Source organism: Delphinus delphis, chromosome 12, assembly GCF_949987515.2.
Source record: "Delphinus delphis chromosome 12, mDelDel1.2, whole genome shotgun sequence".
NCBI lineage: Eukaryota > Metazoa > Chordata > Mammalia > Artiodactyla > Delphinidae > Delphinus > Delphinus delphis.
Genome location: NC_082694.2, coordinates 5,447,162 through 5,472,304, shown reverse-complemented (window position 1 = coordinate 5,472,304; position 25,143 = coordinate 5,447,162).

The window sequence follows — 25,143 nt, the reverse complement described above, 5'->3', positions numbered from 1 at the left end:
GTTCTTTGAATGAAAACAAGAAAGAATAGCTTAACATTTCCAAAGAGATTAACCCTTCCCTCATCTCTATCTGCCACCATGGTGTTCCACTGATTTAAACAGTGAGTCATCGTATATATAGTGAAAAGGACGCTGATTGACCTTGAGGAGAGCTAGGCTAGCCCTAGTCATTAGGTGTGTGAACTTGGGCAAGAAATAGCCTCTCTAGCTTTCTGGTTTTCTATCTTTGAATTAGAGAATAGAATTAGATGATTTGAAAAGATCCTTCCAACCGTAAATACTGTAAGCTAGAATGCTGTCTTCTAAAACTCTAAACAATGTGGCTCTTAACCTTGGATCCTTGGTTGAGGTCCCAGGATGCCTGCTATGGTTTCTAGGAACCAAGCGAAATCGGATTCAAATTTTTGTTGTTGTTGTTACCTGCTGCAGAAGAGATTATTGATATTAATAGAATATACAAAGTTTTATTTGGTCACATGACCACTTAGATGAGTACACTTCCCAGTCTTTCTTGCAACTGGCTGTGACAAAGTGACTGGGTTCTGTGTGACCAAAGGACTAAGAGAGTGTGAGCAAAAGTGATAGGGGCAGCTTCTTTGTCGCCCCGTGGCTGTTCTCTACTCTTTCCTTAGGATGGAACATAGATATATTGATGTTGAATGAGTTCTGGCCAAGAAGGGCTTTATCCCAGAGTTGACAGATCATTAAATCAGAAGGAACCTGGGGCCCTGAATGATGTATGTGTCTGAAGCTGTACCCCTGTCATCCCAGACTTTTCTGTAAGAGAAATTTAAACCTTCTATCTAGTTTATGTCACTGTTATTTTTAGTATTTAATAAAACATTTAGTCAATATACTGCCTGGTACCTTTGTACACGCCCATTTCTGGAAAGGGGGCTCATAAATTTCACTAAATTTGCCAAGGAGTCTATGACTCCATATGGTGGTGAATTAGAGATGACCACAGATTCTTTGACAGACCTCCCATTGAGAAGTGGGTTGATGTCCCTTTTCCTTGAATCTGAGCAGACGCTGTAACTGCTTTGATGAACTGAATAGCGCCTAAGTAAAGTGGTCCCAGTCTAAGGCCTACAGAGAATGGCAGCTTCCTCTTCCTGTCCCTGGGAAGAGTGACTTTTGGAACCTCACCACCATGATGTTGGGGAGTCCAGATGGCCCATGGAGAGGTCTGTGTAGAGAAGCTCCAAGACCCCTTCTTTACCTCCTTTAAAGCTCACACCAGTACTGTGAAGAATATATCGTCATCCCGCATTAGAGGTGAGAAGAATGAAGAGCAGGTAGTTTGAGTAACTTGCCTAAGGCTACTATTAGGAAGTGGTAGATATCAACTTTGAAACTTGGAGTCTAACTCTAAAGCCTGTGGTCTTTATCACTGACGTATAAGACACTGACATATATTAGAAGAAACTGTGAACACTCAGCTAGGTTTGTTATTTAACAGTCTCTTTGCTATTGGGCCTTTTACGTGTATCTATGGTAAGCTAGTCTTCATATATTTCATTTCTATTGAATGGATACCCATTGGGGCCCACATTGAAATTTTAAAATATTTTACGGTGATCTAGCTAGCTGCTCGTCCTACCCAGGAAAGCACTGAGAAATACAACTGTGCAATTTTGTTAGTAATTCCCAAGTCCTGATCATTTTTCCCCTTTCTTTTCCTAAGTATATGTACTTAAAAGTATCTTGGCATTTAAATCGTTTTCTGCAACACGCACCTCATATTCCGTATTTCTGAGAGGTGTGTGCCTGACATTCACATCCCTAAGTTTCCACCACCTTTCTGCACAAGAGTCCAACTGTTCAGGCTCTGCTCATGTGCCTCCTTAAGATTCTGTTGGCACATGCCCAATTCATGCCTGAACATGACCCCTTTGTGTAGATTCATGCACGTTTGTACGCACAGCCAAGCTGCCAGTCCAGATCGACAGCCTCACACCAAAGCCTCCATTTCTCAGCAGGAGTCCAGCAAACCAGATGTCAAGTGCATATTTCCTGAGTATTTTACGGGCTCCACAGAGAGGCTCTCACAGTATGGTTCAGGCCTCAGTTTAGTGCAACTTGTCAAAATGAATTGTTTCATTTCTGTACCACAAATGCCAGGTTGAGACAAAAATTAAAAAAAAAAATTCTGCGTAAGAGTTTAGGCTTTCGTGTCCTTAATGAAAATCCCATGGACTTGTAGTTGCAGTTAAGGTCTGGGGCCGGGGGGTCCACTTCTCCCCCAGCGGAGGGTAGGCAGTGTCCTCCAGCTCAGCTTATGCAGCTCAAGGGAGATGAGAACTTGCTCTGTGAGGTCCACGACATCCCAGGAGGTGGCTGAGCAGACTTGTGACATCAGGGCAGAGTTTCAAGGAGGGGTTCTTCCTCCTTCACCTAGAGAAACTCAAGCACCAGCAACAGCTCATTAAACAAATTCCCAAAGTCCCATTTACTCTCTGGGGTTTGCCAACCCGGACCGCAAATGGTGGTTCACTTCTTTCCTAAATGCAGAGTGGAATTCTTCTCCTCAGAATTCCTTGGAGGATTGAGGAGAAGTTCATCTTTAATGAAAAAAATGCGTTTATTATATAATGGTTAAGACCCGGGTCTCGGTATCAGGCACAGTGGGGTAAGAACGCCGGTTCTAACCCTCCTTAGTGAAGAGTCTTTGGATGCCTAGGATGGAGACAGAGGCTGTGCATTCAGTTGTACTGTACTTAACTGGGAGGCCGTGTGTGCTGTGCTCAGCCCTGGGCTTGCACAGAGTCAGCACTCCATAAATACAATCTATTGTGCATTTTGAATAATACTATTGATATTGCAATAATAAAAAAATAATGAAGATAATCATTGGTTCTGATTGTTCATGGCTTCTTCAACCATGGCTTCTTCAAGATCTCTTCCAAGACAGAGATCTTCTGACAATGTAGAATTTGGCCACAAATTCTCTTTTTTGAATTAGTGGTGCTATATTGAGGGTCCCCAGGTCCCTATCAGCTGAGTTACATGTAAATGCAGTATTTTCCACAATCACTGACTTTTGTCATTGTCTCTGATTTTCTCAGTCATTCATCAGTCAGCCAAGGCCAGCCTTCCCCACCCTGCTCAGCGGTTGGCACTCAGTGGCACCCCATCTAACCTGTTGTTTTCAGCTAAGCTCGGGCAAGTACACTATTTCAGTAGGTGCAGAGCCAGCGCCCACTGGCGCGGTACGGACCAAGCGTGACTGCAGTAGGTTGGGCGTCTGTGCTTAGATTATTCTAGGTGTCCACAGACCACTGTCTTCCTTTAACCCCAGTGGGTCACCACCTTGGCTTTTCCTGTTTTAGCCCTCGAGAAGCTTGCTGTTATTATAGTCTTGTCTCAAACCCCAGATTGTGTTTATCTGGCACTTACCTGCCAGTCTCCATCTAGGACACAATTCCTACCATACTATGGACTGGAGTCCTAGAACTATGTAAAATTCTAAGCGTCTGCTTGACCTCAGGTATTATCTACTGCCTTCCCTACATATCCACGCTATCCTGTCTTTGGAGATTTTCGGCAAATTCCTTATCAAATCCAATCCGTTTCTTAAGCCTTCCCTAACGGTTGCCATACTCATTGATCTTTTGCTTCTCAGGATTTCACTCTATTATAGATTATGTTTTCCTTTGTGTGTTACTTGTTTCATTTGAAGGTAGAAGACATCTCCGAGCTTTCTTTGAATCTTCCACTTGTCAGCCCTATGTACGATATCTGTTAATGGAGAGACTGATGAAATTACAGAATAAAGAAAGAACTTTCTATAGTTCCATAAATAAGTCTTGGATATTGTCAAAAAGTCAGTATTTTAGAGACTGTATACATATATATATATATATATATATATACACACACACACATTAATATATATACATTTATACATATATATATTAGCTGAAGGAATGCTGACATCAGAGTCCTAAGACTTGGTTAGATCTTAGGTCTTCTGCCTGCTCACCTGTTATAGAAATATAAACCTTCTGACTCTGTTTGCTCATACTTTAAATAGAGATAATATATCTACCTAGTATTTTTTCTTGAAGATTAAAGTCAATAATGTATGTGAAAATGCTTTGAAAAGCACAATGTTATTATTGCTGGGACTCCTATATTTTATAGGAAATAGTGTCAAGATGAATTTCTGGTTTACCTTTATTATGATTCTATTACCAATATCATTATATCATGACCAGGTAATATTTAGTTTTGATCAAATGGCTTTGCTTCCGACATTTGTGTACCTGAGTCAAGAATATACCTGACTCAATGCTGTTGATCACTGGTGGTCTGTCCATTCAGAAGATGATCATGGCTGTCTCACTTATATGGCCAGATTCAGATCTCACATAGGAAGAGAAGATAACATGGAAATGTCTGACCTCAAGCACTAGGATGGGAAAAGGAAAAATTCTTAAGAAAAAAAAAAAGACGAGTACAATCCATTGGTTCTACTCAGATCAGACCTTCGCCTCTTCAGTGCCTGAGCTCAGCCTCACCCTCTCCTCCCCATGGGTGGGCTGTGGGAAGCACAGGACAACACTGGTGATCTACAGGCCCCTCGATGGTGCTGTAAATATAAGGAAAGAGGCTGGATTTGACTTTGATTTTTCCCTTGAATCACTTACTTCTTAAAAGCCAATTACTTCTGGTGAATATTTATTTGTCTTTCCGGTTCTGCAAATTATTTATTTAAATAGTTCTTAAGAAAGAGCTGTTTGGGATTCTGTTTAGGAGGATGCTTTGAACATCTAAGGTACACAATTCCTTTATTAGTCAGTGGCTGCACATCCCAAATCAGATCCCTTTCCATGGAGTCCTGCAGGCTCTCTGCGCAGGCAGCTCTCGGAAGAGACGATGAGCTGCTCTCTTGGCAGCTGTGGCAGGGTTAGAAGCACCCTGTGCCACTAACTGGCTTCTTTTAAACACTTTGGTCAAAGCCTTCAGTTAACATCGCTGCTCAGGTAAGAATGTTCTTACACTCCGCAGACTTCGTGAAGAGGAGGAATTATGCTGGTGAACAGAGCTGGTGGGATTTACCTATCGACATAGACAATGAGCTGTTCGAAGACACGAGGATGTGGGATGTATCCTGTCGCAGCATCTGGTAGAAGGTACGCAGTCCATGTTTGCTAAAGTAATGATGGCCTGGATAGAGTCCAGCCCTGCGCGTGGTATTTAAATCCTGTCTGTGGCGTTCTTGCCAGCGTGTTCTAGAACACTTCCACTGACGGGGAGCTCCGCAACTCTGGATATTGCAAACAGGGCTGAGCTGACTCAAAATCAACGTGCTGGTGTAGCTTCCCATTCTGCCTCTTGCCTCCGGGACTGTAAGCACCTTTGCCCACCTTCTTCGACCAACGTGGTCTGAAAACCCTCTCTCAATACCTCCCCTGCCCCGGTCAAAGTTTGCTCAAAAGAAAGGTTTTGACAAATCCTTCATTCTAAGGTATAAATAAGCAATACTAGCTGAGAATATTACAGTCTCTTGGACTCATTTGCATCTGATCAGAGCGTGGATCTTTAAATTAAAAAAAGATTGAATCTCTATCTAAGAGTAAAGTTTCAGGCTCCCATCGGTGGCTGGAAGAGAATTCCTGCATTTCCCCCTTGCCAGCTGCAAGGCCTTCCAAGACCCTGAAATCTTACCTTGTGGGCAGCTGTTTCATATCCCTGTGCAGAATCTAAGAGGAGGCATAAGCAAGCATCTTAGAGTGTTAAGACCTCAAGGTTAGCAAGTTCCCCCTTATTTCTTCCCGGGAATTTTGCATTATCCTGTTTTACCAATGATAAAATATTCGCCAATTTCAGCACAGTGATGTAATTTATGATTTTCCTAGTAAGTTCTTTTCTGTGATTTGGGAAATATAAGAGGTTTTTGGACTGTTCCATTGCTAAAATATTCCATCTGATTTTTGATGCTTTCATTCTCCTGAGAAAACAGAAACATTTTGCATTAAGGGAACTATTTTGTGAACACTCTAATCAATTCTAAAGAAAGCCCCTCAGTGTGAGGGGGCAGCCAGGACATTTAACTGAAAGCAGGTCTCAGAGCCAGCCCCAGACCCAGGCATGGCAATTAGCAGAAGCACCGAGCCTATGCCTGGGGAATTAAGGTTTGTAAACCAGGTCTGCAGGCTCCCCAGTCCTCCTGGGACCTGCTGCAGCCCGGGAAGGGTTTGAATTGATTTCTGTCCCTGCTCAGAGATCTGTGGAATATGCCCACATTAGCAAGAGAATGCTAGCATTACAGGAAGGACGTGCCTCTCACTCTCCTCACCGGATTGGTCCTGGTAGGCGTTCATTTCCCTTTGGGACGCAGTGGAGCCCTTTGTAAATGGAGGTCTTACATGAGACCGGAGGGGCCTGCTGTTGTTTCCATGGGGGAGATGCTGAACGGATGTACTCTAGTTCCTGCTAGTTGCTCCCACTCATGGATACAAATACACAGACAGCAAAGTAGCAGTGGGAACAGCACAATGAAAGCACAGAGTTGGCAGCTTGGGAATAGAGAACAGAGATTGTTCCAAAGGAGAAAAGACAGGCTGCCGATGATAGGGGCACTGATGTAGATGCAATAATAGCAAGAACAGAGTCGCAGGTATGAAGAGAAGACGTGGACGATCGCGATGCGTCTGAGTAGAGCATACGCAGCCCAAAAGCCCTTTCCTACACGCCAGTGTGAATATTTCAAGGGGCGGGAGGCAGGGCACACATTTCTCTCCCTCGCATAGTGAGTGTCGAGGATCATTAGGACTCCGAGTAGAAAAATGGAAATAATTTGACAAAATTCCCAGAGGCACCACATGATATAAAGCATGACATTTTTCACATATGTTTAGGCTTGTTGCAAAATGGGCAACGCTTCTAAGAAAGAGAGCTTTAAAAATGTAGATACGGAGTCAACTTTTAGTTATCTGAGCTCATGCAGTTGTGGAGGATAAGCAAGGAAATGAACATTTTTTTTTAAGGCAGATAATCAGAAGCATGTATGTGTGGTTCTAGAGAGCAACGTGTGGGTATGGGTGCAGATTTGGCATTCTGCGCGTTGCTTGACGTTAACGTGTATATGTCTTCTATGAATACACGTTAGGGCGACTAGAGGAGCACAATAGGAGACCTGATTTCTAGTTTCTGGACTGCTGCTCCCTTGCTGTGTAACCCCGGAAGAGTCAGATAACCTCTCTGGCTGTCACCGGGAAAAAGAAGGCATTAGTCTTGCTATGCCCTTGAGGTACATCCCAGCTACAACGCGGGATGATTTGATTGGTTGGAGTGTCTGACATTCCAAGCATACCCTCTGATAACAAAGCTATGTATAATCTTGGAGCTGGAAGAAGAGGGAGACAATGAAAACAGCCCAGTCAGGAAAAGGAAAATAAGTGTCTGGGGGCAAAACAAGTAGATCATTTGAACTCAGATGCCTGTACTGAGGGTAGGTTTCAAGGCGCCTGCAGGTGTCTGTTCTGTGTGCCCAGAGCTCTGCTTCTGCCCTCAGGAGCCCGGTGACCCACTGTCCCCCGTGCGCAGGGTGGTCACGGGACTGCACGTCTCTGTCCCAGATTTTGCTGCTCCCCTCCTCGTGGCCTGAATTGCAGAGTGAGACCAACTGCTCAGCCCTGCTGGGCAAGCCCATCCCCTCAACCACGGACCCCACCTGGGCCCCTTGTCCTGGTGCAACACGGGGAAAAAGAAGAGTTGGAGGTTTCTAGCAATGTGAGGAAATGGCCAGGTGGGCAGATGGTAAAGTTACAGTTTGAAAAAAGCAAGTTGTTTTTTTTTTTTTTTAAATTGTAACTGATCCAATATTTTGTAAATAGATTGTCCTTTCATTGCCCTCTTCACATCCTGTTTCCCTATAGCTTCTAAAGCCAAGGCTGAGTCCTGAAGCTCAGGACACAGGGGAAGGGCTGAGAGGAAAAGACCACAGCTCCTTCAAAGTTTCAGAGCTCACACTCAACTTTCTCAGGAAAGCCGTGACTTCAAGAGTCAAGTTTTGTGGGAAGAGGAAGGGGTTTCTAAATGATGAAATCCACACAAAGATGGAGAAGTGGTGGATTTCATCTCTGAGTTTTCCCATAAGTGAAGGAGAGGGGTGACTTAGAACAGGAAGTGGGGAGGGGAGCTCTTCCGGGAACTGGGAAGGTGAGGATATAGCATATTTTATTCAATAAATTCTCTATTCTTATGCATTCGGGTATATCCAACTTCTTTATGAAATTATGCTTTAAATGAAGAACATCAAGGCAATACTGGGAAACATTTCCGTTTCTGTCTCTGCTATTAGTGAAATAGAATCCCTGTATTGGAGGGTCACAGCTCGGTGACCTAGACCCATGGAACATCAAAACAAAACAAAACAGACCAGCTGCGCTGGAACCACCAGAGGAGGGGGTTGTGTGTTTTAAAGGTTCTGCGGGTAATTCTGGTGGGCATCCAGATCTAAGAACCTTTTTACTAACGAGGCCACTGAGATGTCATTTCTATTTATAGATTTAAGCATCAGTTTGTTTCTCAGCCTATTGTCCTTGGAGTATAATCTTAGGTAAGGTTCTGAGTTCCTCTAAGAAACAAACAGACAAAGCAAAACAAGTCTGGTGGTGTTTGCTGAAGGGCAGGAGTTTTCCCCGAGCCTGGTCATGAAGCACACACTTGGGCTTATGCTCCAACAATGAAGATACTAGCTGGGTTTATGACGCTTCCTTCTACAGGCTCTGTGGGGAGGTATTGCCATTCTTGTTATTTTCTGTGTCAGGGGAATATGCAGAGAATCATGTAGGTGGAAATCTAGGCAGGGTTTCCCAAACTCTGCTCCATGGAACACTCACTTGAGAGAGAGAGAAAGAGATTTAAGTGGTAAAATAAATTTGAAGCAAATATTCTCTGGAAGGTCACAATTGATATGAGTAATGTTTAAAGTGGTGTGAAGTCTTATATGAGGAAGAATTATTTCGTTTTTTGTTTGTTTGTTTTTGTTTTTTAATACCAAATGAGACCCTTCATCTTAACATTTTGTGGGACGTGGTATGTTGTGGACACCGCTTAGGAAATGTTGACCTGTGACATCCTACGGAGAAGGCTTAATAAATAAACAAATAGCTTAATAAAGAGCTCTCCGGTTATGGTGGAAAAAAAGAAAATGTGCTTTACCCTAACTCTATAAACTGGTTCTAGTCCTTCATTCCATTAATAGCACGGACTTAATCTTTCTGAGCCTCTATTTCTCCACTTCTTAAATAAGGGCAACATGAGGACCAAGTGAATTAATTCAGCTACAGCCCAGCAAAGCATCTGCTGTAGAGTCAACGTCTCTTGGTACTTACACCAATTCTACCCCCTCCAGGGTTTTCATAATAGTGGCTGAATTGATGCCATGTGATCAGGTGCAAGGCCGACCCACCAGCACGCCTTCTTGGGAGGGGATCAGACCTGCTCATGTTTACCTACCTGCTTACGTTTACCTGCCTCTCCTCATGCGTGAGCCCACCACACCTCCAGCTCCTTCGAGTCAGGGACCGTGCTTCCCTTACCACTATGTCCTAATCCAGGGCTGTCGTGGTCTTCTTGAAGCTGTGTGATGGGGCAGTCCTGCTCCAAACAGGGGGATTCATAGCAGGGACTTGGTGTTTTCATTCATTCTTTTCTGTTACTTCATATCTGGCCCATTCTATTTAACTATTTCGGGTCGTCCCCTCTTGATGAAGATGAAGTTGAGATTTGCTGCCCTTCTTCAGAAGTAAAAGTGGATGCGGGCAGGTGGGTAGGAACTTGAAGTGAGACCAGACATTGCTGAAGGAGTCAGGCCCTCCCTTTCTACAGCCCCAAAGCATCCACGTGTGTTCTGATGCCCGCAGGACACATTGTTCTGAGGTCGAATGTGGGCTGTACCTTTTCCTGCCAGTGTGAGAGGACTACGTTCTCAGAGAACAGTCCTAAAGCCATCAGGGTGGGAAGCAGAGAAGGGACTTGATGCTTCTCCTCTCACATGTGTGGTCACTCTGCTGGGCACTTTGCTTTCATTGTCTCTTTCTACCCTCATAACAGCTTTGTGAAGTAGATATTATTGTCCCCATGTTAGATGACACCCAGGATTTAAGTGAAGTGCCAAACACATAGAGTAGTTATGTCCTCCATAAAATGGAGCCTCTATTATTATTTGTCCCCAAATAGGAAGAAACAGGCCCGAGATCTATTTAACAACTTTTCCAAGGCCACAGAGTAAAAAAATGGCAAAAACAGAGTTTGAACCAGGTATTCTGACTCATAAATCTCTGCAGTTTCTGCTCCAATCCTTGCTTTGTAGAATAAATAAGGAAAAGAGCTTTGTTGCTGAGATGTGATGCTACTTTCTTCCTCCTACTCCTTTGTTTTGACCTTTTAAAAGTGGGAAATACAGTTGACTCTTGAACAACATGAGTTCGAACTGAGCAGGTCCATTTATGCATGGATTTTTTTTTTTTAATAGTAAATACTACCCAATCCTCAATTTGCTGAATCCATGAGTGTGGAACCATGGATGTGGAGGGTCAACTATAAATTATAGTTGGATTTTAGACTAAAGGGAGGGTCAGCACTCCTAACCCCCATGTTGTTCAGGGTCAACTGTATAACACAAAAACAGAATAGTAAAATAATCACTAATACATCTTAATGCATTATTATATAGCTAAGACTGTGAAACAACCATCTCAGTTCCAAACTTCAGAAACCCCAGGGCCACCCAAGGAAAGGGTGACCACTCTCTTCTAGATCATCTTCCCTGCTCTTCTTTGTAGTTTGTGTGTATCTCAAACCACATTATCATTATTATTTTTTGGCTGCATCACGTGGCTTGCGGATCTTAGTTCCCTGATGGGGATTGAACCCAGGGCCACAGCAGTGAAAGCACTGAGTTCTAACCACTGGACCGGCAGGGAAGTTCCTCAAATCACAGTAATTTAATTCTCCCTGCTTTAAAAACATTATATTAATGGATCATACAGAGTGTACTGTTCTGTGTCTCACTTCTTTCAGTCAACAATATGGTTATGAGATTCACCCATGAGCGTTCCTGTTGCTCCAGATCCTCATCAACATTTAGTATTGTCAGAGTTTGGGATTTTGGCCATCCTAATAGGTGTGTAGCAGTATCTCGTCGTCTTAAGTTGCAATTTGGTAGTGGCATAAGATGTTGAATGTCTTCTCATTTGCTTACTTGCTGTCTGTAAGTTTTCTGTGATAAAGTGTCCATTCGGGTATTTTGCCCATTTTAAATTGAGTTGTTCATTTTCTTATTGTTGAGTTTTAAGAGTTCTAAGAATATTTTGGATGAGTCCTTTATCCAATGTGTCCTTTGCAAATATTTTCTCCCAGTCTGTGGTTTGTCTTCATATTCTTTTGACATTGACATTTGCAGAAGCTTTTAATTTTAATGAAGTCCAGTTTATTTTTTTCTTTCATGGATTGTACTTTGATGTTGTATTTAAAATCATCATCATATCCAAGATTTCTCCTATGTTATCTTCTAGGAATTTTATAGTTTCGCATTTTACATGAAGGCTTATGATCCATTTTTAGTTAGTTTTTGTGAAAGATATAAAGTCAGTGTCTAGATTCGTTTTTTACATGTGGATTTCCAGTGGTTCCAGTATTTTTTTTTGAAAATGCCATGTTTGTGCCATTGTATTGCCTTTGCTACTTTGTGTAAGATTAATTCATTGTGTTTATATGGGTCAGTTTCGGCACTCTACGTTCTGTTCTATTTATCTACTGTCCGTTATTTCTCTAATACTACACTCTTGATTACTGTAGCTTTATAGTAAGTCTTGTTAGCCTTAGTCCTCCAACTTTGTTCTTCAGTATCATTTTGGCTATTCTGGGTCTTCTGCCTTTCCATATAAACTTTTGAATCAGTTTGACAAGATCCACAATATAAACTGCTGGGATTTTGATTGGGTTTGCATTGAATCTATAGGTCAAGTTAGGAAGAACCAAGATCTTGACAATAAATATTGAGTCTTCCTATCTGGGAACGTGGAATATCATTCCACTTTAGTTTTTCTTTGATGTCTTTCATCAGTTTTGTAGTTTCCTTCATGTGGATCTTACATGTATTTTGTTAGATTTATACCTAAATGTTTCATTTTCGGGGTGCTAATGTAATGAGGCATACCTCATTTTATTGCACTTTGCTTCATTGTGCTTCATAGATACTGCATTTTTTACAAATTGAAGGTTTGTGGCAACCCTCCATCAAGCAAGTCTATAGGCACCATTTTTCCAACAGCATTTTCTCACTTCATGTCTCTGTGTCACATTTTGGTAATTCTCACAGTATTTTAATTTTTTTATTATTATTATATTTGTTATGGTGACCTATGATCAGTGATCTTTGATGTTGCTGCTGTGACTTGGTGAAGGTTCAGATGATGGTTAGCATTTTTTAGCAATAAAATATTTTTTTAATTAAGGTATGTTTTGTACTGAATACATTGTCTTTTTAGACATAATGCTCTTGCACACTTAGTAGACTACAGTATAGTGTAAACATAACTTTTATATGCACTGGGAAGCCAACAACTTTTGTGACTTGCTTTACTGCAGTATTTGCTTTATTGTGGTGGTCTGGAACTGAACCCTCAATATCCCCAGTGTATGCCTTATGTGTATTTGCATTTGCATTTGTTCATTGCTAGTATATAGGAAAGCAGTTGGATTTTTACATTAACCTTGTACCCTACAACATTGCTATAATTACTTATTATTTCCAGAATTTTTTCTTGATTCCTTCAGATTTTCTACGTAGATGATCATGTTGTCTCTGATCAAAGACAGTTCTATTTCTTCCTCCCCAATATATAGACCTTATATTTCATTTTCATGTTTTATTGTATTAGCTAGGTCTTCAAGTACAATGTTGAAAATCAGTGGTAAGAAAGGACATCTTTCAGTTGTTCCTGATCTTAGCAGAAACACTTCTAGTTTCCTGCTGACAGTTTTTATCATGAATGGGTGTTGAATTTTGTCAAATGCTTTTTCTGCATCTTTGGATATGATCATGTGATTTTTCTTCTTTAGCATATTGATGTGTTGGATTACATGAATTGATTTTTGGATGTTGAAGCAGCATAACAGGGAAAAATCCCATTTGGTCATGCTGTATAATTCTTTTTATTCATTGTTGAATTTGATTTGAGAACTTTTTATATCTATGCTCATGAGAGAAATTGAGCTTTAGTTTTCTTGTATTATTTTTCTATTTTGATATTAGGTTTTGATATTAGGGCAATGCTGGTCTCATAGAGTGTGTTAGGAAGTATTCTCTCTGCTATCTTCTGCAAGAGATTGTAGAGAATTGGTATAATTTCTTTGTTAATGTTTGATAGAATTCACCAGTGAACATGTCTAGGCCTGGTGCTTTCTCTTTTGGAAAGTTATTGTTGATTCAATTTATTTAATAGATATAGGCCTATTCAGTTTGTCAATTTCTTCTTGTGTGAGTTCTGACATATTGTGCCTTTCAAGAAATTGGTCCATTCATTAGGTTATCCATTTGTGGGCATAGAGTTGTTCATAATATTTCTTGATTATCTTCTCTAAGTCCATAGGAAATGTAGTCTGCTCTTTCATTTCTAATATTAGTAACTTGTCTTCTTTCTTTTTTCCTAATTAACTTGGCTAGAGACGTTGATTTTATTGATCTTTTTGAAAAACCAGCTTTTGGTTTTGTTGACTTTCTCTATTGATTTCCTGTTTTCAATTTCATTGATTTCTGCCCTAATTTTTATTATTTCTTTTCTTCTGCTAATTTGAATTTAATTTGTATTTTTTTCTAGTTTTCTAAGGTGGAAATTTCAATTATTGATTTTAGATCTTTCTTCTTTTCTAATATATGCATTCAATGCTATAAATTTTCCTCTAAACACTGCATTTGTTGCATCCCACACATTTTGGTAAGTTGTATTTTTGTTTTCATCTAGTCCAAAATAATTTTAAATTTCTCTGGAGATTTCTTCTTTGATCATGTGTTATTTAGAAGTGTATTATTTAATCTCCAAGTATTCAGGAATTTTCTAGGCATCTTTCTGCTATTGATGTCTAGTTTAATTCCACTGTGGTGTGAAATTTGACATTGTATGATTTCTAATCTTTTAAGATGTGTTTTATGACCCAGAATGTGGTTTATCTTGGTGAGTGTTCCATGTAAACTTAGGAAGAATGTATATTCTGCTGTTGTTGGATGACATATGATGTATCTAGGTGTCAATTATATCCAGTTGTTTGATGGTGCTGTTGAGTTCAATACATCCTTACTGATTTTTCTGCCTGCTGGGTCTGTCAATTTCTGATAGGGGGATGTTAAAGTCTCCACATATACTATACGATTTACCTATTTCTCTTTGAAGTTCTCTCAACTTTTCAGTTTTTGCCTCATTCATTTCAATGTTCTGTTGTTAGTTGAATACACATTAAGGATTGTTATATCTTCTTGGAATATTGACCATTTATCGTTATGATACGGTCCTATTTATCCCTGATAACTTTCCTTGCTCTGAAATCTGCTATGTCTGAAATTAATATAGCTACTCCTGCTTTCTGTTGATTAGTGTTAACATGTTATATCTTTCTGTTTTCTTTACTTTTAATCTACATGCTTCTTTATATTTAAAGTAGGTTTCTTGAAGACATATAGTTGGATCTTATTTTTTGATACACTTAGACAATCTCTGTCTTTCAGTTGGTACATTTTCTTAAAGTGATTACTGATAAAATTGAATTAATATCTACTGTATTTGTTACTGTTTTCTCTTTGTTGCCCTCATTCATCATTTCTATTTTTCTCTTCCACACTTTTCCTGCCTTTGGTAGTTTTAATTGAGCATGGTATATGATTCCATATTCTCTTCTTTCTTATCATATCAATTATACTTTTTAAAAACTTTTTTTAAATGCCCTAGAGTTTGCAATATACATTTATGACTAATCCAAGTTCATTTTCAAAAAAAATAGTATACTGCCTCATGATAGTGCAAGTACCTTAAAGAAACAATACTCCTACTTCTTTTATCCTTTCCCTTGTATCATTGTTGTCATTTATTTCACTTATATATAATCATAGATAATCATATATGTATACTTTTATATAAGTACCTATATATGTACGTGTATATATGTACATATATATTCATATATGTAAAGATAATTGACAACATTATTGCTATTTTTATTTGGAATAAACTGTTATCTTCATGTCAATTAAGGATAAGAAAAATAAAAGTTTATACTTTATCTTCATTTATTCATTATCTGATGCTCTTTCTTTCTTCATGTAAATACAAGTTCCTTTTCTTAATCATTTAATTTTTTGGCAAGACAGGTCTACTGGCAACAAATTCCCTCAATTTTTGTCTGTGAAAGTCTTTATTTCTCATTCCCTTCGAAGAATAATTTCTTAGGGTATAGAATTCTAGGTTGGTGGTTTTCTTCTCACAACATTTTAAATATTTCACTCCACTCTCCTTTAATTTGAATGGTTTCTGAGGAGAAGTTAGGTGTAATTCTTATCTTTGCTCCTGTCTAGGATTTTTGTTTGTTTGTTTGTTTGTTTTTACCTTCTGGTCTCTGCCCAAATTTTTCTTTATTTTTAATTCTCTGAAATGTGAATTTGATATGCCTAGATGTGATTTTTTGGCATATACCCTGCTTGGTGTTCTCAGAGCTTCCTGCATCTGTGGTTTGGTGTCTGACATTAATTTGGGGAAAATTCTCAGTCATTATTTCTTCAAATATTGCTTCTATTCCTATCTCTCTTTCTTTTTTTTTTTTTTTTGGTGTCCCCATGATGCCCCTGTTATTTCTTTGTAGTTGTCCCAGAATTCCTTGATAGTCTGTTTTTTTCTTAATTTCAGTCATTTTTTCTGTTTCTCTTGAGCTTTGGAATCATCTATTGTCATATTCTCAAGCCCAGAGATTCTTTTCTCAGCTGTGTCCAATCTACTTATGAGCCTGTCAAAGATGGTCTTTATTACAGTGTTTTTTTATCGCTACCATTTCTTTTTGACTCTTTCTTAGAATTTCCATCTCTCTGCTTACATTATCCATCTGTTCTTGCATGTTTTCTGCCCTTAGCATATTAATCATAGTTTTTAAAAATCCCCCATCTGATAGTTCCAACATTCCTGCCATATCTGACTTTAGTTTTGATACATATTCAGTCTCTTCAAACTGTATTTTTTGCCTTTTGATATGCCTTATGATTTTTTATTGCAAGGTGGTTATGATCTACTGCATAAAGGGAACTGTAATAAATAGACCTTATTAATGTAGTGGTAAGGTTTGGGGTGTGGGGAAGTGTTTGACAGTCCTGTGGTTAGGTCGCAGTCTTTTAATGAGTCTGTACCACTGGACCCTAATCTTCACAAGAGTTTTTCATCCCCCCCAAGCCCCCACCTCTGTTAAGTGTAACACGATGGCTTAAGAAGGCTGGAGTTGGGTATTTCCCTTCCCCCACGTCATTTAGGCTCTGAGAAAACCCCATCAGGTAAAGTTTCTCCTGAGGGCAGACCTTGCTAGGAAGAAGAGATACTCTGTTTTATTTCAGAATGGTTCCTTTTCCCCTCCCCCTGTAGGAAGCATAAGGGGATTTTTTTCTCCAGTATTCACTTTGAGGATCTTATAGAGTTCCTAGAGATAAAACTCACAAAAAACATGGGGCCCTGGTATGACTGGGTCCCCCTAGAGTTTTTAACTCTCAGATCTGTCCACACTGGGCCTCCAGCAGTTTGTCAAGTACAGTTCTCTGGTTCCTGTGAAGGTTTCAACTCATTGGTTTCTGCTCTAGTAAGTTATAATTCTTTGTATTTGCCTGTATGTCTTTCCAATTTTAGGACAGTGGTGTGCCCTGTAACCTCACTTATATGACTGTTCTTAAAAGAGTTGTTGATTTTTCAGTTTGTTCTGCTTTTTACTTGTTAGGATGGAGTGGCAACTTCTAAGCTTCTTACGTGCTGTACCCCAAAACCTGAACCATCCTGTTTTAGTACTGAAAGTGCTATGTTCCTAGACAGTCTTCAGTCTTGGGCAAACTGGGATAGTTGGTCGCTCTTTGAATATTTTATAATTTAGTTATCCATTTTGGTAATCATGGCGATCATTTGTTTTTCCATGTTTTGGGCTATTGTGAATAACACAGCTGTGGGTATTTGTGTACCTCTCTCTTAATGGGGTGGTTCAGGCATTTCTATGGGTTATGTACACAAGAGTGGAGTTGCTGGGTCTCAGGATATGGGTACCTTCAACCTCAGTAGATTAACACCGAACAGCTTTCGAAAGTCTTCATACCACCACTCCCATGTGGGTGTATGAGGATTTCATTTGCTCATCATTCTCACTAGCACTTGGTATTGTCATCCTTTAGTTTTAGCAGTGCTGGTTGGTATGTAGTGACATCTCATTGTTTCAATTTATCCTGGCACCATTTTAACCGTGTGTCCCAGGATTCTATGAGAATCCATGCAGACCTGGGGTGTGGTTACCTGGCCAGTCTTTTATTAGGCAGCCGGATCTCCAATATACATTGCTTTGGGGATGTCAGTGCTGTTACTGTGCACGATGGAACATACTTCCCTTAAACTCACTTTTAGAAGCAAGGACGACTCTTGACTGTATATGAACAAGCAGGTGGGCTCTCAGCAACAGGTGATGTCCCCATGTCCAGAAGCATCACTAGCTTGAGCCGCCCAATCCCTGTCCTCCATCCTGGTCTCACCACCACGATCATCAGGGACTTTGTAACGTTATGGACATTGTCAATCTCTCCTGTGTCTCTCTATAATCTTGGCAAGAGCACAGAAGCAAATCCAGCCAAGGTACTCTTCCCCTGTGGCACCCCAACAGCAAGGTTCTCATGTGCACACGCTGGACCCTGTTCTACCTCCCCAAGAGTGGTAAGAAAGTCACTGGCCACACTGGGAGAGATCAAAGTGCTATCCAAACTGGCCAAGCACATGATTAAACCAGGATATATTGTTTGGATACTCTTCTCCCGACTAGTGACATCCTGATGGGGCTGCCTAACCAGATGCCATGGAGGTTGGAGTGCTGCTGTCTCTAAAGGCTGCTCCTCCCTGGAACACCACCCAGAGGTACCCAGGCATCAAGAATTGTGGAGACAGGGCCCAGCCAGGCATTCATCAGCTCATTTCCTGCAGCATGCCATCTCCTGCACTAGCCCTGATCAAAATAGAGACTTTAAGTTTAGAGAGAAGTTGTGCCGACCGTGGACTTCAGAGCTGCCCCTTCAAGGTCTCTGAGAATTCTTTGCCCCTGGGATGCTGTGATGACTTTCCCTTGGACTGTGGCATGGAAGATTTCCCTCCTTTTTGAATCTCACTTGTATCACCTAAGCGGACTGACTTATTTTTCTGTCAGTTTTTGCCCTTTCTGACTGACTTGACCGACTGACAACGTCCCCAGCTTCCACATGGCCACACCTGCTTTCCCCGCCCCTCACCTCTGATTCCAGGTGGGAGCTGAGGGGTGTTGAGCCTCAGTGACTCCCACTGCTGGGTAATTTGGTTTGTTCTTTGTGACAATGTACCAAATATTGAGCCCTGCCCTGGTGGTTCAGGAAAGGATCACACCTCTCACCGTCCCCAGAAGGTAAAATGTTGACAAAGGCAGAGATCCTTACTGAGGAGCTGTCACTGTCAGGTCCTCAAGGTTTTTTAATACTCTGTATAGATCCAGATTGGCACTGAAACACACTCACAAACTATGTTTTTGGAAGAACTGGAGGGTAAGCAGAATCTCAGGACTTCCGGGGAAAGAACCAACTTCCTCCACTCTTCCCACATATCCAAATTCAAATGCTGTTTATGATTTTAAAATGGTATATACAATCACACAACACGAAAGTGCCAGAAAGGGCTTCTGGCTAAGATAGACACTCAAAAAGTGAGGCATTTGTTCGAAAAACTTCAGGCTCTTCTCCCCCAAATCCCTTCCTATGCTTAATATCCAGAAAGTTGAAAGAAAAACACATTTTTATCAATTGCTCAAGAGCTTTGGCTATCCTGCTGGAGTCGCCTTCTGCGGCCTCAGCCCGAGATGGTGACACCAACCCAGGAACTGCTTTCTCCCCTTGCGATGGCTTTTGCTCACTGCTCCAAAGATGCAACTTCAGGGTCATCCCAGGCCACTCTTTAGCTTGGAGCGGAGGTCTACACACAGTGGATTTGGCTGTCTCATTGCAGCACCAGCTGGTCGTCTCTGGTAGGAAAGAATTGAAAGAGTATTTTACACCATGGAAATTGTCTTCCAGGCCCAGATGGACCGTCGCTGTTCTAGCTTTGACAGGCCGGGATAGATATATTCAGAAAGCCTTCCAGCTATTTAGTAACTCTTCCAAAACACTGTCAGCACCCATGCTAGGGAGCTAGGAGTGGGAAGGAAGTCTAAGTAGGGAACTAAACCTAGTTAGTATATATTTGCATAATTATCTTGCAGTGAATGGATGTGTGGTTGGTGGCAGGTTGGAGGTCGCCATGGACACTGAAAGCCAGGAAGAACTTGAATTGCCCTGGGTCAACACCTCGCACCCCTTCCTGAAAACTCCTGTGCATTTTAAGTGTTGGGTTAAAAAAAAAGCAGAACTCCTCCAAAGCAGGTCACCTGGGAGCAAAACAGATAAGTTTGGGCCCCAGACCCTTGGGTATGCTTCCAGTACGCTCAGGGGCAGGGGTCAGCTCTGGCCACATCCACCTGCAGCCGCTCCAGCAGGGTGGGGAAAGGAGGAGGCGATGGCAGCAAGATCTCTGCGGTCACTAAGGGATCAAAGATGCTGGGCAAAAGCAAGTATTTTAAAAACAAGATTATAAAGATACTGTCGAATTCATGGCAGCAGTGCCCTGAATTTAAATATAGCTCTGTGACTGTTAGCAAAATGCTGTGGTTATGAGATGACTATTAATATAGCTGTTTGCCTGAGACAGACAGAAGGGGGGTGGGGGGAGAGTGAGAGAGAGAGAAACTTCACCTGAGTTATGAAAGCTCATTTATTTTTAGGCTAAATATGTCCCCTTTAGGACCAACCTTTACTTTGTTTGCTTTGAAAGTTCTCAAATTACAGCTTCCAAAAATTAAAAAAATATACCAGCCCGGCAAGCAGAAGTAGTCAAGGTAGGAAACGGTGGCCCCGGGCTGCTTTGTTTACTGACAACACTTGTTCCTCACAAAAGAGCTTCCGAGGCTGCAGAAATTCCTAAAATGTCAACTATTTCCCTCATTCATGGCGTCATCCTTTTTAAATAAAATTTCTTGGAGCTCCCTAGACCCATACATTTGAAAAGAAGAGAGTGCAGTTCTTGATGTGATACTTAGTCTTCTCGTTTTTCATAAGAAAACCTCGAGTGTTTCTTTTTTAATCCTTTTATTTTTTGGTTTTGTTTTGCATCAGTATCTGAACTGTAGAATTAAACTCTGGTTACGTGATAATCTATGCTTTAAAACTCGCCTGTAAACTATTTTTTACTGCTTTAACATTTTTCATTCAGCACATTAAACAAGCCATTGCTCTTTTTAGGTGGGGATTACTAATAGTGTTTTGACGGATTGATAATTAAACACTGGGCTGCTCCTTGCCTTACATAACTCTCCTAATGACCCTGCCAGGGTAGTTATGAATAAGCTTGAAATAAACTTCCTTCAAAGCGCAGCTCTGGAAGGGGACGGGTTCTCTCAGGTAAGGCAACTGGCTTATGCTCTGTGCAGTAAATGACTGTGTTAAGTGAAACACCAGACTGTCTGGCTATTAGCCAGTTTCATGTAAATAGAAAAAGAAAATGCTCTTCTATGGCAGTATTTCCATCACTTCCCTCATTTAACGGTCTAGACTTTGCCCAAGATATTCATTCGAGGGATAAGGAAAATATGAATATTACATTTTCCATTGGAACCAAAATAGGCAACCGAATTGGGCTGGCTTTGAAGAACCAAACTGTCTAAAATGTTCCGTTCTAAGTCAACATTGTTAACACAGATGATGTCAGAGAGCTTGTAGAGAAAGATGGACGTTTTCCCTAAAGAATCAATCCAAAATGAAGTCTACTGTCATCAATACCCTTTATGAATCACAGGGGTTAGCTTTCGACTAGCTGTTTGAGTCCATTGAAATCATTCCCTCTCGTCCGAGCCAGTGTGCGCACATTGAGTGCTCACTGTATGCAGCGGGGCGGTAGGGAGGGGGTGGGCGGAGGCAGAGGCAGACAGAAAATGGAAGGGTCCGAGCATTGCCCCAAGGAGTGTGTCAATGAGAGTTTAGGTATTCAAGGCACCCTGACACTGAGCCACTCCTTGCTGGATTTTCTATTTTTTTAAGACTTTTCCATGGTTAAAGTTGTTTCCTCTTAAATCACTCCCTTGAAATTAAATGTATGACCTGGAATGACATTCTAGAATGTATGAATTTCCAAAAGAGCTCAGTTCCCTGAAATTCCTAAAGGTATAAATGTCCAGTGGACTATTTGACTCTTCCAGTCCAGAAACTCCTTGAGCTAAATGTCTCATTGATTTTCACTATCCGTGTGAAATTGAATAGGAATTACATTACATGCCATAGTGAGAAAAGGCCGAGACTCTGATCAATCCTATAAAACATGCATGAAACATGTATATATTTGTGTGTGAGATAATATAGATTGATGTTTCTGTTGCATCCCGTTGGTCATTTGTTGGAATTCTCTATGGAACATACCATAATTTATGTTTAAAAACATACTACCCTTTGAGAAAGAAACTCCATATTTGAAGATGCCTCTCTCTACTCCCACACATCATGAATGTTTTGACTTTAGGTTCATCAAAATTCTTGAACATGTACTTCATTATGGCCATGTTTCCTACAAAGCATTTTGCAGATAAAAATGTCAAAAATATATGGTTGAGCAGAGACCTCCCCGTATTTGGTTTTGACTTAAGTTCCAGTTACACTAATTACCGGAGCAGAATTGGGATTTCCTTTTCTCATTATTAAAGCATACAACTCCAATCATAATGGGCTACATTATCCCGCTACAAAGGCCCCGATTCACAATGGCTTCAAGCCTCTGCACGTAGCTCCTGGAAAAAGGCTGCAGAGAGGGAGATGCTGTGAAAATGCCTGCCAGGGGCTTGACCTGCATCCCCAAAGGAGGGAATGAATGAAGTCATTCCGAGCGTTTAAAAAAAAAACAAAAAACAGTCGAAGAATCATATTATTATTGCAATGTTCCCAAACACCAGAGTCTCATTATGATAATGCAGCTTTTCCCCATCTGCATTTACAATTTCACCTGAAACAACCGTTTATGCTTCCATCCATTTAAAGGTTAAGTTAAAACAGAATGTGGCCAATGTCCATCAACCAGAAACAGAGAAGCTGGGAAAGTGAACATTCTCCCCAGAAAAGAGGTGCAGCTGCCTTGCATGGTATAGGAGGAGCAGAGAGGCAGCAGAATTCCAACAATTTCCAGAAAACTAGTCTCTGTGACCCCTGTAAGGCAGTCCCATGGGTACAGACTGAGCTGCCAATATGTGTCAGTCTCTGTTGCAGACACGGGGGAGAAGCCAGAGGGTTTGTAACTCCTGGTCTCAGGAGCGCTCTGGGTCACCTGGACCAGCTGCACGCATCTCTTTCCAAGTCTGTGTCCATTCTGCCGGGAGCCTGGAATCAGCCACGGTGGGCGGGTTTACACCTCAGAGATCAGCGAATGCTATGAGTCACATTGGTTTCCTTCTGTTCAGAGAGCTGCTTGTTAATCATCTACACAGCACACCACTGATTATATTCTCCTGGAGGAGAGACAAATAATGGACAATTAATGTGTGCTAGGTCAGGGAGTGGTTAGGCTAAGAAGAATAAATACAACATGGCAGGCGAGCGATGGATTGAAAGGCCTGAAATCTTGTACTTTCTGTCTGTTTTTTGTTTTAGTAGAGAACACTCAGGCAGTATCATTTGACTAAGAAGGTCCTAGAATCAGGGAGTCGGGGCCTGGGTGCTCGCCCCTGCAGTTCTGTGATTGGTTTTTGTTTTTCTTTTTTGCAAGTCACTTAGCCTTTCTGAGCCTCAGTTTTCTCATTTATGACATAACTGGGTTGGACCAGATGGTCCCTAGATGGCTCTCTGCTCTCTGATTCTCTCCTGATTTTTGTAAGCTAAAGGATTAAGTGGAATTTCTCTAGCTAGGCCAAAAATTTGTATAAGGGCAGAAACAAATGTTTGGAAAAATATAATAATCATTACCAGATTCACTATAGGCCTCCATACATTTAAAGGTATTTATGAAAGATCTTGGGATCAAGAGGAATCATGTGCAGTTGCGATCTGACCCAGAAGATTGTAGGGAAAAAAGGGGCACAGACCTTGTGGAAGTATGACTTAGAAGGCTTTTATGGAGGAGAGGCCTCTATGTGTGTTTATAGCCAGAAAAGAATCCACTTGAAAACATTTTTTGAACGTGATTAGTGCCCTGCTGCTGAATAAGGTGACACCCTGGGATGCTCCAAAGTTTCCACGTGGCTGAACTGCCCCACTGCCCCTGCTGCCCTACCTGCCTTCCCACGGCAGCCCGGCAGCCAGAGGAGGGGACAACTGAGACGATGAAACGTGTCCTCCATCCCCAGGACCAGCTTGCACGGGACCTGAAATGCATCTCCCTCCTGTTCCAGGTGAGAGCTCCACAGCAAGGGCAGGCAGTTGCTCCCACCCTGGAGAGACCAGCCTGTGCAAGGGATACGATGGAGAGAGCTCAGAGCCTGAACTTTAAGTGCCAAGTTCAAGTCCACCTTCTGGTGCGGACTAGCTGTGATCTACTAGGCAAATCACTTAAGTTTTTGGAGTCTTGAACTTTTTTTTGGTCTATAAAATGGCAAGAAGGCCCACTGTCTCCTAGACCGCTCTATGGATTCAGTGGTGGTAGTGTACATACTAGTGCTTTGCAAACTGTGTTATTGTTATTAAGTATCATTACAATGGCATTTCCCCCAACGAGGAGAACATTCTTTCTTTGTAGGGGTTTTCCATTCTGGCTACAAATAAATATATTTGATGCCACTCCAATCAAGTTCTAAAAGGAAACCTTACTCTCTCTACAAAGTAAGAGAGACAATCTGTAATGTTCTTCCTACAGGGAGTTGCAGGCGGAGGGAGTGAACTCAGATGAGCTGGGCTCAACTTAACACTGAACAGATATTTCAAAGCTTGGAATAATTAGGGTTTAGATGCTGCACTGCAAACAAACACATTTCCAATGATGACAATGAGCCCTGTGGATGTTTGAACGTAGTAATGCTTTTCCTCACAAATTTGGAGAGCTCTGCTCCCTGAAAAAAATAAAAGGGCAATACAAGGAAACATGAATATGAAAACCACCTTCATTCCCATCTTGATCTTTTTTTTTTTTTGTCCAGCCGCTTATTGTAGCTGTGTACTGTCCTCTTCCAGCATTACTAAAGCTTTTATATGACCTTAAATTTCAAAGCTACAGGTGACCCCACAAGGGCCATATACTTCAAAGACAGTTTTGATTAAATGAAACAATATTTGTGTAATACGGACCCCGGATCTTTGAACTGTTCCTGTTCAATTCATCCTACAAAGGTTCAATTAGGAGAGATCAGAAGACACGGCACCCCTGGGCCGTTTCCATCTGTCACTCAAGTTTGTCTTTTCAAATATCTTTTATATCAACCCAGGAAAACAATTTATTTTTGAGGATGTAATAATCATAATTCAAAAGCCACTTTCAAAGAGGCAATGTCCTTTGCTAGCGAGCGTGGTGTCGGCCCACGCAAGCACCATTTGAAGTGAAATTCTAAGCCTCGGCAGCCTTGTGATTCCTCGTCATGTTACAACTTGTCTTACTATTGATAATTTGTACTTGCTGCCAACAAAAAATTCTAGCCCAAGAGGCCCAGCGTTTGGTGAGCCTTTGTATCAGTGACTGGAGCACATTTCACTTCTGAATCTTGTGGTTTTGCCTTCAGTGAAAGAAAAACTGATCCTAACAGTTTTAAACTTGTTAATTCAAGCCATATGTCAGAAACCCAGTCTCCATATGGTGCCGTACCACCCTTATATTTACAGGGGGCTGCTTTCAAAAA